At 39.8% G+C, this 14,849-nt stretch overlaps 1 non-coding gene across 1 annotated transcript; it reads left to right on the plus strand.

The window, feature by feature from the left end:
• Positions 1 to 14,312: 14,312 nt before the first annotated feature.
• On the plus strand, positions 14,313 to 14,419 carry LOC148998774 (small nucleolar RNA R71). The gene has a single exon (XR_016171115.1). It is a non-coding gene; the product is annotated as a small nucleolar RNA R71 (small nucleolar RNA).
• The last annotated feature ends 430 nt before the right edge of the window (positions 14,420 to 14,849 follow it).

Consider the following 14,849-nt stretch of genomic DNA (forward strand, 5'->3'; position numbering starts at 1 on the left):
TTCCTTAGATTGGAACCGTTTAAGAATTTTAATCTTCCAGGGATCTAGACCACTGAGTTGAGACGTTTTTGTAACCAGATGATTGGAATCTTGTTTGAGAAGTTCTAGTCTTTGGTTATGACTGTTGGATCTAGAATTAAGAAGGTATAAATTTCATCTTCTTCATTTCGTCTTTTTGTACCTTTGGTTTTTTACGAAGAACAGTTCTTCTGTTAAGAAATTTCTTCGCCTAGCTCTCTCTCTCTCTTGCTTCTTCCAGTGATTTATTCCAACAAGTAAGTTCGTTTTTCTCTTCTTATGATTTTGATGGTTTTCCATTTTGTATTCATGTTGTATTCTAAAGTTATTTTCCATTTCTTTTTTCTCCCTGCTTCTTCTCTTTTTTCTGTTGTTATATATAGCTTGAAACATTTATTTGTCATGGGTGTTAAGTCGGTTGCCTCTAAACCCCCTAGGTCTTTCGTTAGACAACCTTCTTCTGATAGTGAAGGGGCTTGCTCTAAGAGTAGCGGTGTGAAACCCAACCCCAGCCCCAGCCTAACCCTGACCTTGACCTAGAAACCCTGATTGACTGAAATTCGAAGACCCGGGCCTCGAATCGGCGGCATCTATGAGCCTTCCGATCGAAGTTTTGGATGTGGACCCATTTTCTAGTGGAGATGTTTAAAAAAATAAATAAATAAAGAGAGAGGTGAGTGGAGAAGTAGTTTATGAAAAGAAAGAGAGTAAATGGGAGGTTTAATTTTAAGAAATTGGGGTGAGTGGAAAAGAGTTAATGGGAGAGAAGAAATAATTGATTGGTTTTATTTTTAGTTGAAGAGAAGAAGTGAGGAATCGATATTAATGATTTTTAGAGTTGAGAGAAAGAGAGAGAGAGTTAGTGGGTGTTATTTTATTAACCATTTCATTGTAGTGTTAGGCTGTTATTTTATTAAGCATTTCATTGTAGTGGTGGATCTTTATAACAAAAAAAAAAACACTACATGTGTAAAGCAGGGAGATATCAAAAAACCAATCTCTCATTTCCCTTATATCCTTCTTCTCTGTCTCGGCTTTTTCTACTTCTTATCTTCTACCTCGTCTTCTTCTTCAATCCCTATCTTGAATCATAGCACAAACCCAGCGAGCCACTCGCTGATTTAGCAAAGATTTATGGTCCTCTGATGACTATGAAGCTCGGTGGTTTAACCACCATAGTTGCTTCTTCAGCAGCTATAGCCCAAGGAATTCTCCAAACCCACGACCAAGCACTCGTTGGTCGAACAGTTGTGGATGCAGTTGAGCAACTGAACCACCATCAATCATTTATAGTGTGGCTTTCTGCTTCTCTACGCTGGAGAAACTTTGCAAGCTCCGTAATCATCATATTTTCACAACCCAGAAACTTGACGCCGATGAATCTCTGCAGCGCCTTAAGGTTCAGCAACTCCTTGATCATGTTCTTGAAAACACCCAACTGGGTCGAGCTATTGGTGTTGGTCAAGATGCCTTTGCCACAACCTTGAACTTGCTGTCCAACACTATTTTCTCCGTCGACATGGCTCGTCCAGGCTCCGAGATCGCACAGGAGATGAAAGCCATGGTTTGGGGATTTATGGAAGATGCAGGAAAGCCCAACATATCTAATTATTCCTCTCTTTTGAAATCATTAGACCTCCAAGGAGGAGTTGCGGCTCCAGTTCATTGGTGGGTCTAGGGCTTAAAAGAAAATTGTATAGTTCACGTTAGGTGTGTTTCTTTGCTGAGGCTGCTTCTGAGTTATCATTTGGTGACTCAGCTCCCCAAGAACCACATCCAAGCTTTGCAATTTCACCTGATCAGAATATTCTAGGTGACAGAACCTTAAAGCTGCTTTCAAAATCATGTTATATGCCACATCCTGATAAGGAAGAAACTGGTGGGGAGGATGCTCACTTTATTTGTCTGAGTGAGCAAGCTGTAGGTGGGCAGAACTTGGTGTTGATGCAGGGGAAACTCTAGCAGAAACTCCCACCAGGCCCGGCTCCTCTTCCAGTCATTGGTAATGTCTTCTCCCTTCTCTAGTCTACTCCTATCTACTCTTGCTCTTGCTACTGAGGTTAGGAAGAAGGTGCTGCAATCTTGCAACCACCTCTTCTACAACCTCTTTTGCTTTGAATAAACCCCCTTCCTATCATATTCATGCTATGATTCTTATATATGATGTTCTTGCTTTCTTATTATGATTTTCTTCGTGACAACGTGAATCCTTTGCCTAATCTGATTCCTTTAAATAGGGCTGATTATATGTTAGTATGTATCTCTAATCTACTGCCCATCATTCCCTTAATTGAATTCCTAAGTTCTCTTGCAATCACAATTGATTTCATTGAAGAACATGGGTCTTGCAAGTTGAACCTAGGGTTTCAAATTGGGGGTTTTCAATTTGACAATTGGATCATGTTAATTCTTGCTATGTAGTCTCCTGCTACTCTTCTTAGCATCCCCTCCAAGTTTCGGATCGATCTGAGCCCCGGAAGACCGATTTCGGACCAAATCACCAAAATACTCTATGCAGCCATATACTGTTCTTGGTCGATCCTCTTTGGTCAATCCCATTGACCAAGGAGCATCGACCAAGCTGGTGCTGAACTGCATTCTTCGCCGTTTTGACCCGTTCGACCTCCGATTTTCCCGATTTATTTTCAAATCTTTCATTTATGTTTGTCTAGGGTCTTAATACCATCTTTGGATCATTCTTTTGAGATTATTGGATTATCATCATCGCAATTTAAGTTAAGGATGGTTATCGCCATATAACATAGACTGTATGATTTGTACACTGTTGCTGGCAACTTAGTAGGCCTAGCTTATTAGTTGATTCTAGACATCATATGATTTCTGTAGTTACCTTATGCCAGTAACACCATGCTTAATTACTTTGTTTATCATGTCTATTTATACTTGTCATTTACTTATACACTTGATCATGTGATGCTATGGTGTATTTCTCAATATGATGATGTATCATCGATATATGGTATGATGGAAATGAGCATGTGCTTGCTTAGGTGTAATTTGGGATTGGGGAGTGTCCTATTGACGCTTCTATCCTTGGACAATGGAGGGAATAGTATAGGATGTTCTCCGAAGATGCCCATTGACACTTTCCCGAATTATTGGATGACATACATAGGACTGTCTAGTGGTGTGGTTAGGATGTCCTTGTCGTGTCAAACCATAATCAGAAGGGTATTGAGACTGAACGACCCGCGGTAGCAATGGAGATTTGTGGGCACTCAAGACTGGTGAAATGATCCGTGAGGGGACGTGAGAGCTTCCCGTCTACTATTTGTGGATGACCAATGGGGTTGATGAGTCCGTAGTCCGAGAGGGAATACGCTGACTCTAGTTTGAAGGATACTGGAAAGAATCCAAGATATCTTAAATGGTTGAGGAGAAATGGACGTATCCGGATCTGACTTGATACGACTAAGTAGATGACTTGAATTGGCTAGGCTTTACCGTGACATGCGCCAATACTTATACCAAATGGTGATGTGAGAGAGTGGTGACCAAATCCCCAACCAAGGAATGTCCGAGAGGGATGCAGGACACATTACCAACTGATTGCCCAAGATATCTTAAATGGTTGAGGGTGTGAGCGGACCTACCCAAAGAAGTATGGTGCTATGACTTAAAGTATGTCTACCAATAGAGACCCGCATACATAGAGTTAGTGTCACATCCACCCAGCCGGTACCCTATCTGGCATACCCGGGATGTGATCCACAGCCCCGAAGATCCATAGTTCAGGGACCACATAATCCACATCGACGATAATACAATCAGAGTGCGGAAATAAATATCAAATCAAATAAATTAAGAAGGCAGTGGGCGGAATCCACTCCTTCACCAAACGGAAGTGAGGTCAAAATTTAGTTAAATACAAGTCTCAAGTTATAAAGGTAAGTTAAAGTTATTACAATTCTTCTAAGTATACTGTCACAAAAGAAGGGGTAACTACTCATAAGTCTCCTCCATAATAAATATATCTTCTTCAAAGTTGAGGACCATGGAGACCCAACATGACTGCTCCCATACAACTCCGGGGCTAACCCTGGTACGCCTGGTAATCTTCTTTGGTATGGTCACCGAAGTCTTCAACGTAGCCAGCCTCCGGATGGTAGTATGAGGTATCTGGGTCCGCCTCAGGGAGGGTGCCATCAGAGTAATCACCTGTAGAATAGCCTAACAAAATATTGCAACAGAAAAGGAATGAGTTCAAAAGAACTTAGCAAGGAAGTTATCCCACCACACATAAACCACAAGATAATCATAAAATGATGCAGATGATGTGAGGCATATAATGCAATATGACTTTATTCTAAGTATGCTGGTCATCTATGGTAGACATGCTTTAAGTCATAGCACCATACTTCTTTAGGTAGTCTCAGTCACTCATCACCGGGGGGAATTGGGTCCTGCATCCCTCTCGGACAAATCCATGGTTGGGGTTTCGGTCACCGCTCTCTCACATCACCGTTTGGTCTATGTATTGGCGCATGTCAGGGTATAGCCTAGCCCAATGCAAGTCATCTACTTAATCATATCATGCCAGTTCCAGATACTTCCATTCCTCCCCTCTCGGGATCCTTTCCGGTATCCTTCACACTAGAGTCACGGATATTACTCACCGGACTCATCAACCCTATTGGCCATCCACAAATGGTAAACGGGAAGCTCTCACGTCCCTCTCACAGATCATTTCACCGGTCTTGAGTGCCCGTGAGCCCAAGTCTAGCCATTTGTAACCCTACCAATAAATGGCCCCTTTCGGGTAACCGTAATGCAATTTATGTCCTCTCACGGAGTGGATACCGGTCTTGAGCGCCCACAAATCCACACTACTACCACGGGTTGTTCGGTCTCAATGCCCTTCCGAATCGGGTCTGATATGATAGGGACATCCTAGCCATACATCTAGACAAATCCTATGCATGTCATTCAATAACCCGGGAAAGCGTCAATGGACACCTTCGGAGAACATCCCATACTATTCCCTCCGATGTCCAAGGACAGAAGCACCAGTAGGGTACCCCTCAATCCCAAGTTATACTTAAGCAATCACATGCCCAAGTTCATCATACCAGTTCACAAGATACAATTTCATAATAAACATTCAATTCATGACATTGACATAAGTCATCATATATTGAAATTGATAAACATGATAAAACATTGAAGTAATATAATGTAAACACAAAGCTACTATTAAAAGACATATGTAGCAAGTCTAACACGATAAGAATATGAAATAGAAACTATATTTACTAGGTTAGGAATACCAAGTCAAGATTTCCATATCCTAGGTAATTACATCGATAACTATCCTTACCTTGAATCGGAGAAGAGAATGGTCCAAGATCACAAGCGATGGCCCAAATAGTCTTAAAGTCCTAAACAAGCATATATGAAAGGTTAGAGAAGAAATCAGAACAATCGGAGATCAAACGAATCAGAACTGGGCAAAAGTTGCTGACTGCAACTCAATTGGTCGATACATTAGGTCGATAGTATCGACCAATAGTATCGACCAAATCAATTCCAAGACAGACAAGCTGGCTTTTCGGATTCTTGCCCAGATTTGGTCTTCCGGGTCTCGGATTGACATGAAACTTGGAGGATAGTCTAAGCACAACATGGGGACACTAATTATCAAGAAACTTTCATAATCCAATGGTCCATTTGGAAATCCCCAAATTGACATATTAAGGTTAAGAGTTGTAGATCATGGCATTGGCTATATCTCAATGCAAATTAGGGGAAAACATGGGGGATTAGGTAGGGAATCGTTTAGAAGTAACATGGAGCACATATGCAAGGTATAGATTAGGTTAATCATGAGCTTCATCTCAGTTTTGGTAAATAAAGCAAGTTGGTAAGCAATAAATCATGGAAATGTGTAGTAAATGATCATGAGGTGAATCAATCATAGTCATATCGGTGAAAACATCATTGTATGGGGTTTAGAAGGTTCATGGCAAGGTTTCATTTATGCATTTCAGATGTAATCGCTGTAAAAGCTTTTGAAATTAATGAAGTTCATTTTGTTTCACTTAATTATTGTATATTATGCACCTTTCTTTTCTTTGCATTAGTGACATTTGTTTAAGTATAATTATGGTATGTTATTCGGAAATGTTATGTTATGCTTCATAGGTTAAGTTTCTAATCCAAGTGTTCTATTATTCACTTCTAAGAGTAGAGGAGTCATTTCAGATCAATGGCTCAGGAATGTTCAATTATTGTCTTTTGTGGTTAGGATTTCCTCGAACCTTGGGCTCTGATACCAATCTGTCACATCCTCCCAGCTGGTACCCTATCTGGCATACCCGAGAGTGTGATCCACAGCCCGAAGATCAGGTATCGAGTAATCAACCTCCCACATAAACAATAACATAATCATGAACAATAATAATAAAAGTGCGGAAGATAAACCATAGATCCAAATAAGGAAAGAATGAATCATATATAAATCAGAGTACTAGATAAAATCAGAGTGTCTAAAACAAATAAGTAAAGTGAGTCAAAATCCCACTCTACAACCAGCGGAAAAGTAGTTCTAAAAGAGAATGAGCAAGACAAAATCTAATCCCAGTAGCAAGTACAATGGGTAACTAAATTGTTCTCCACTTTATAGACAACATCCCTATAAGTATAAATCTCATAAACAGCACAAGGGCGCTTCCACTCAATGGTCGGACTAAGCATCGTACGGAGCATAACCACTCGCGGGATCTTCAGTGTAATTGTTGTAACCGCAATCACCTTCCTGGAGATATGCCTCTTCTCCTTGCGCTTCTTCATAGGGGCCGTCATAATATTCAGTACCTATAGAATAGTCTAACAAACATTGTACAATAAAGGAATGAGTTTCAAAGAAACTCAGTAAGGCAGTTAAATCCATAATAACATAAATGGCAGTATTTCAGAACAAACATAAATGCAATATGGTATGAGACAAGCAATGAATGAATGAATCTAACTCTATATATGCTGGTCTCTATTGGCAGACATGCTTTAAGTCATAGCACCGTACTTCTTTAGGAAGGTCTCAATCACTCATCATCAGTTGGTAATGGGTCCGGCATCCCTCGGGACATTCCATGGCTGGGGGTATAGGTCACCACTCTCTCACATCACCATTGGTCTAAGTACCGGCGCATGTCAGGGTAAAGCCTAGCCAAATGCAAGTCTTCTACTTAGTTACATCAAGTCAGATCCAGATACGTCCATTCCTCGTCCCTGACGATCCTTTCCGGTATCCTTCACACTAGAGTCCTCATAGTCTCTGACTACGGACTCATCAACCCTATTGATCATCCACATATACGGGAAGCTCTCACGTCCTCTCACGGGTTGGTTACCGGTCTTGAGCGCCCGTGAGCCCAAGTCTAACCATATGCAACCCTACCAATAAATGGCCCCCACAATGTGATTCCTGTCCTCTCACGGGTTGGTTACCGGTCTTGAGCGCCCATGAATCCCCATTGCTACCACGGGTCGTTCGGTCTCAATACCCCTCCGATTAGGGTCTGACATAACAGGACATCCTAGCCAAACACTACTAGACAATCCTAGATATGTCATCCAATAGTTTAGGAAGGTGTCCAGAGGGCATCTCCGGAAACATCCCATAATATTCCCGTAGTAGTCCAAGGACAGAAGTGTCAAAAGGACACCTCTCCTTTCCAAACCATACTTAAGCATACACATGCATCAATTCATATCATCACATATATGATAACTTCATATATGGAAAGAAATCAATAATTACAATCACTTTGTATATAATTGGTAAGTAAATCATACATGAGTCAATTCAATATGAATAAGTAACGCTACTGATATCAAGATAGTACCACAGTAGTATAACATTATAAGAATCTAATTAAAGAAATAAATTAACAAGATTCAAATATAGAAACTAAGATATGCAATTTATGTTGTTAAAGAAGTAACCATCCTTACCTTTTATAACTCGCAAAGGAATCTTAAGAAATCAAGTAAGATCTTGGCAAACTTGAGAAGAAGGTCCTAAACAAGTGTATACAACATATTAGGAAAGATCCCTAACAGAAAAGATACCAAAACATCCAACACAGACCAATTCTGGAGTTGCTTTGTACTCATTGGTCGAGTGGATTGGTCGATTGGTCCAATCGACCAATCAGTCGACCAATGCAGACAGTAGCCTAAAAAAACAGAGTTTTAAGATATAAAATCCGAATTTGGTGGTTCAAAAGGGTACTAATCAAGGGGTAAACTACATCAGTAGTAACCTAACATATAGGGGACCTCAAAACACTAATCGAATCAAACCATCAAGATCCAAATTAGGAAACAAAAAGTTACCATAATTAGATCAACCATGGATCTTGAAGAATTCAAGATAGAAATCAAAGACAAGAACAATAGGAGAATGGATCATTGCTTCAGGTAAAGGTATCATGAAAAGCATACTTAGATCTTCAAGGAAATAGGCTTAAAAGCATAAATCTAAATAAGGAAACAAAACCTACCATATATGTAACTATCATGATTCATGAAGAAAACATGGTATGGTAGAAGAGAAACAACTAGAGATTGATAGATCATGGATCATGAAAAGAAAACACAGCAATTGACTACTAACATGATCAATATAGAAGATCCAAGGAGATCAGAATTCAAATCAGAAGTTAAACAAAGACTAGATCATGGTTTGATCATGATTCCTTCAAAAGCTTGCAATGATCATGGTTAAGATCATTGTTTTAGCCATAAATCCTTAGGATGATCATGAGAGACAAGTCCAGAGATGTTTGCAACAGAGAATGCAGCATCTCCTCTACTGTCTCAACTCAAAAAGGAAAGAAAAACAGAGATGGAGGAGAAGAAGAGAGTGTAGACATACCTTTGATGCAAATGGAAGAGTTTTGACGAAGATCCGTCAAGAAAATCACCAAGGATGCAAGGGAGATGACTTGCAGAGGTCTTTGGTTCGTTCCAAAGAGTTTGGAGGCAGCAAATACGAAGTAGACTCGAGATTGGACTTAAATAGAGCAAGCAAGACCTAATTGCCAAAGACAACACCCATTGGTCGAGTGGATTGGTCGACTGGTCCAGTCGACCAATCAGTCGACCAATGCAGACAGCAATTCCAAAACAGGGAATTGAAGGCCCAGATCAAATCCAATCCTAAAGGGGTTTTGCACACATATCAAGTGACTTACCTAATAGGTAGAAATGCCTTCAAACCAAGATAGAGAGCACTTCAAGTCCATCAACCAATCCGATCTTCATCAAGATTCAGTTTCCATAAATAGAACTTCATCATCAACTCTCATGGATTCAAAGCCAGACACCAAGTCCTCCACTGGGATGGCCCAAAGCTGACTTCTTACTTTACTTCGGGTCACTGGACCTACAAATAACAAGGTTCCCGGGTCAAGGTTAGGGCTGGGTTCTACAGACATGTAGAGTGATACTTTTGCAATCTAGAACTGTCTCCTAGAACTCGCCCTAATCTTCTTAGTGATGAGGAAACTAGGTCGTTAAGTATTTGTGCTCGGTTTAGTTTGAATAGGAAAAGATGGCTGAACAGTCTTTCCCCTTTCGAACTTGATTAGAAAGAAACCTACCTTGCACTCCCGATCATATAGATTTTGACCCCAGCAGTTCGGTTCCTAGCTTTTTTCCTTCCGAGTAGACTGAGGATGATGTAGAACTTATTTGTGCCCAATACACTATTCCTGATGATTTCAAGATTAGAGTACCCTCTATTTATGAACGAGCTCACCTACATCCCCTAGGTGAATTTGCTGTATATGAAGATGCTCTCATTAGTGGCTTCAGACTTCCCATGCACCCTATCTTTATAGATGTGAAATCCAGCCCAAACCTAGCCAGGACACCCTATTTGTTTTGGGTGAAGAAGGGTGATCGTGTCGCTAACCAATCAAAAATAAAATCCTATACTAATCTAGCAAACAGAAAGTACGGGGTCAAACTATGGGGAACTAAAAGGCTAAGTTACTAAGATTGAATTCAACAAAACTAAATTTAAACTAAATCTACTAATTAATGCAAAAACGATAACTATGAATAGGTGAAGATCTTTGGGATTTTGAATCCTCAATGCTTTTTCTTAACCGATATAACTCTACACTTCAAAGTAAATTAGGGATGGTCTTCCTAGATATGCCCTATCTTCGCAAGACTATCGTCCTTTTGCGGAAGCTTGGCACGCTTAGTTTGCTGAGCTATAGAACATCTTTGGCCAAACTCAAACACAATCAACTAGAAGATATAGAACAATCAAATCAATGAAATAAGCATGGTTCATCTACATCCCAAAGAAAAGGAACTAGCTACTCATTATCACAAAGTTCATAAGAAAAATAAAGATGAAACATAGGGAGAGAGAGAGAGAGAGAGAGAGATGTGGTCTTCTTCTTCAGCAGTGAGAGAGATGAGAGCCGCATTCGCCGTCTTCTTTTCTTCTCTATGGCTGGCTTCTCTTTTATGTCTCCCGCACACAATGAATCTCCTCTCTTTACCCGTAGATTTGACCTTTATTCGTTCGGAATTTGGAAAAACTCAAAACTAGAAAGTTGTAGATATTTTCAATATCATTCCATAGAATCTTGAGTCACCGCAATCCAAGCTCATACGAGAGAGATATGCCCAAAATACTGAAAGTAGGTATTTTTACCCAATTTTCAGATTTATTACCAATTTTGTTCCTTAGACCTCCACCTATTTCCAATTTGGCTAAGATCTCACTTTTCATGATTTCTTGGGCACAAGATTGAATGCCATGATTTAAAATCCACCAATATCTAATTTATTTGCCAACTTTACTCCATATTATCTCTAATATCCAAAATCACCTTATTCCTGAAAAATACACAAAAATACTCAATTAGCTCTGTTTAATTAAATAAGTATGAGGAATTAAATCAAATAAATAATGGTAAATGCATGCTTATCAAATACCCTCACACTTGAGTGTTTGCTAGTCCTCGAGCAAAATGAAACAATAAATGCAATACGGGAAATAAAGAAAGAAAAACCTAAGTCACTTTTGTAGGAATCACGGTTGCACTTAGCATGTGCAACAAGCCTTTAAACCCCTAGGTTACCCTAGTGGACAAGTTGTGTCTCGTGAGTGTTTGCAGAGAATATACACACAAAATTCTTAAGTGATTTTCTAATTATTCTGGCAGTAGTAAGAGTAAAAAGATAGATTCCAAGACAAAGACACTCCACTAAAGATTAAAGGGAATATAGGCACCCCCACACTTAAGCTCTTTACACCCTCTCTTGAGTCTAGCTCTTAGGCAAACAATTCAATCGAGAAGTCTCCTCTTATCTTCAGTCTACCAGTTCACCCTCAGATAAGACTAAACTAGGTACCAAATAATACCAAGAACTCAAGATCTAAGCAATATTGACCTTCTTAGACATTTCACCTTTATAAGCACATTACGTCACTTCTTTCTTTAATGCTCACAATTCTAGTCCGTGCAATGTCTTGCCTCTTAAGCTTTCTAGATGGCCTATGTAACGAGTGTTGGGTCAGCCGCTCTCAAGCCAGATGGCCTTAAGGGACTAGGTGTAGAATACCCCTCGAACTTACTTACTCAAGCCAACTAGGCTACAGGCCAAGACTGGACCAAAGACACCCCAACTGTTTGATGCGAGGCATGATGTTGGTGACACCGAGACCCGGTTACTAAGAAGGAGGTCTAACCTTTAAACTTCAGCATTTTTTTTTTTTTTTTTTTTTTTCACATTATACTTCAATAGTCTAAAATTGGTCTCAACTTGTCACCATAAGCACAAGGCAATACAAGACAACTAGATGGTCAAACCTTTTGGACTACCTGGAGTTCCTATTTTCCAATTCAACCTCAGTCTAAAAATGTAAAACCCATTACTATTCTCTCAAGAGGGTGCTCATTACATCAGATGGGATTTCTGAAATACTTAAACTCTCATTTTGTATCTAAGCAAGGAATTAAAATATTTATCTTACCAAAGACAGAAAAAATTGGGCACTTTTTATCTTTGTGACAATGCTCTATCAACTATCAACAAGTCTTACTCGAGTTGAAATCCCCCCCCCCCCCCACACACTTAAATTATGCAATGACCTCAGTGCATTCAAGATATATAAAAAAAAATGATAGAAGCAAATAGAGGAAAGAGTTTACCCAATGTTTGAAATCATGATAGAGCACGCAACAGTAAAACCTAACAACAAAGAAAAGAGAAGAAAAAGAACAAGAAATAACATCTAAACAAATGGGTTGCCTCCCATAAAGCGCTAAGTTTAGAGTCTTCAGCCAGACTCAGTAAGATGCAGCCAATGGAGGTGGAGGCGCAAATCTAAATGTGAATGGTGACTTCTCCAAAGAAGTGGAAGAGTCCAACAATGTGTTGACTTCCTCAATATTTAGGTTAGATTCCCCAAATGGCAAGTAATGTTGTAGGGGATCATCAATAAACATTTTTGGAGTATAATCAGCCACTACCTCACCAATAAAGTTAATCGCAAAGCACTCTTCATCCCTAGTTGAGCTTATGGATGCATTGAAGATGTTGACTCTAAGTTTCTTATTGCCAAATGATATGTCCATGACACCCAATCTACAATTAATGCAAGCATTCGCAATGGCTAAAAAGGGCCGTCCAAGAATGACTGGTGGTAACTTATTTGTATTGTCTATATCTAGGATCAAAAAATCAACAGGAAAATATAGATCCTCAACCTTTACCAAAACGTTTTCAAGTAGCCCACGGGGTCGTTTGATTGAGCAGTCTGCCAATTGTAGAATCACATAAGTGGATTTCAAATCTCCTAGACCAAACTTATCATAAACTGAACCGAGTAAAATATTCACATTGGCTCCCAAATCAAGCAATGCTTTACTTATGGATAAATTTCCAATGACACATGAAATTAAAGGTGTACCTGGATCTTTAAGTTTAGGAGGCAGTTGGTTGGAAATTACCGAGCTAACTTGTTCAGTTAGGTGCACAGTTTTAGGTGTTTGAGTCTTCAACTTACGCTTTTGGGTGCACAAATCTTGTAGAAACTTAGCATAAGCTGGGACTTGCTTGATAGCATCTAATTGTGGGAGATTGATACGAACTTGTTGGAATAAATCAATTATCTCCTACATCTTAGCATTCTTTCTAGAATCTGGAATTGGGGAGCTTTGGGAATGTAAGATTTAGGAGTATAACCCTCTACAATCGGAATGTGCAACCCCTTACAAGGAAATTGATGGGGAATACTCACAGGTGGAGTTTCTTTACTAGGCTTGTGTGCATCATCACCAGTCTCATGGGTCAAATCAACCTCCTCTCGACTCTCAAGATCAATGGGCAATGGCTTGGGAGTAGGCAAAGGGGCATAATATTCCTTCCCACTACATGTCACAATAGAGACTGCTTGGACTTGTTCTTTCCTAGACCCAATTTGATGATTAGGGTTACCTATTGGTTGACTAGGCAATTGATCAACCTCCCTCCTACTGATGGCATCAGCTAGTTGACCAAGTTGGGTTTCCAATTTGTTAAGGGATTGAGAATGAGAATGCAACAATTGAGTGTTTTGCTCTAGTCCACTAAGCGCCTTTAGTACCTTATCCTCAAATGATGAATTATGTGAGGGTTGTGGAGATGATAGTTGCTCATTCCTATAGGCATTTTGTTGCATATTAAATGGAGGTGGCCTATACGGTATTTGATTAGAGGGATTGGGCATTGAGTTTCGCCATGAAAAATTGGGGTGGTTTCGCCATCTTGGGTTGTAGGTATTGGAATATGGATAATTGCCCAATTTAGAGACTCCTTGGGCCAAATGTGCATGCTCCTTAACAAACTTAGGGTATTGTGTAGCCAAACAACAATCAGTGACATGATGGGATAGGCTAGAACATAAAGCACATGCTTCAATCTAATTAGGTGGAGAGAAACTTGTAGGAAGTGGAGATGGGGTTTGTTGTCCTAATGACAAGAGATAATCCAATTTCTTAGATAGCAAGTCACCCTTAGCACTCATCTCAACGGTAGGATTGATCTCATAGAGACCACTCCTCTTTGGTTGCCCAATGGATGGAATCTCAGTCCTAGCTACTGAAGCATGGTGTTGGGAGTTTTCACTAAGGGTCTCAAAAATTTCACATGCTTCATTCTCATTCTTGTGCATGAAAGTCCCACCACAAGAAGAATCAACCATTTGCCTATGTCGGTCTCTAAGGCCATCATAAAAGCATTGAACCAATTGCCATTTAGGAATAGCATGCTGGGGGCACTTTCTAAGCAATTCTTTTAGTCTTTCCCAAGCCTCATGAAATTGTTCTCCTTCTTGTTGGGAGAAACTTGTTATCGCTCTCCTAATGCTATTGGTTCGACCAATGGGGAAGAATTTTTTAAGGAACTCTTGTTGCATTTCTACCCAAGTGAAAATTTTAACATTGCCTAAAAAATGAAGCCAATGCTTAGCTTTATCTTTAAGGGAGAATGGGAAAAGAAGTAACCTTAAAGCATCAATTGAGAGGTTTTGAATTTTAACTGTGGAGAACACCTCTAAAAACTCATCTAAGTGCTTATAAGGCTCTTCATTGGCAAGTCCATAAAAAGATGGTAGCATTTGAATCACACTAGACTTGATCTCATATTGAGCCGCCTCTATGTTAGGCAACTTAATACAAGAAATTGGAGTATATGTCATAGGAATGAAATGCTCACTCAAGGGTCTCATTGGAGGCTCATAGTTTGCCATGGTTCTTTGCCTTCTAAGGTTGGCCAAAGTCTCTTCTAACTCTAAGTCA

Source organism: Hakea prostrata, unplaced genomic scaffold (genome assembly GCF_041222555.1).
Source record: "Hakea prostrata isolate BN-2017 unplaced genomic scaffold, UWA_Hpros_2 contig_142, whole genome shotgun sequence".
NCBI lineage: Eukaryota > Viridiplantae > Streptophyta > Magnoliopsida > Proteales > Proteaceae > Hakea > Hakea prostrata.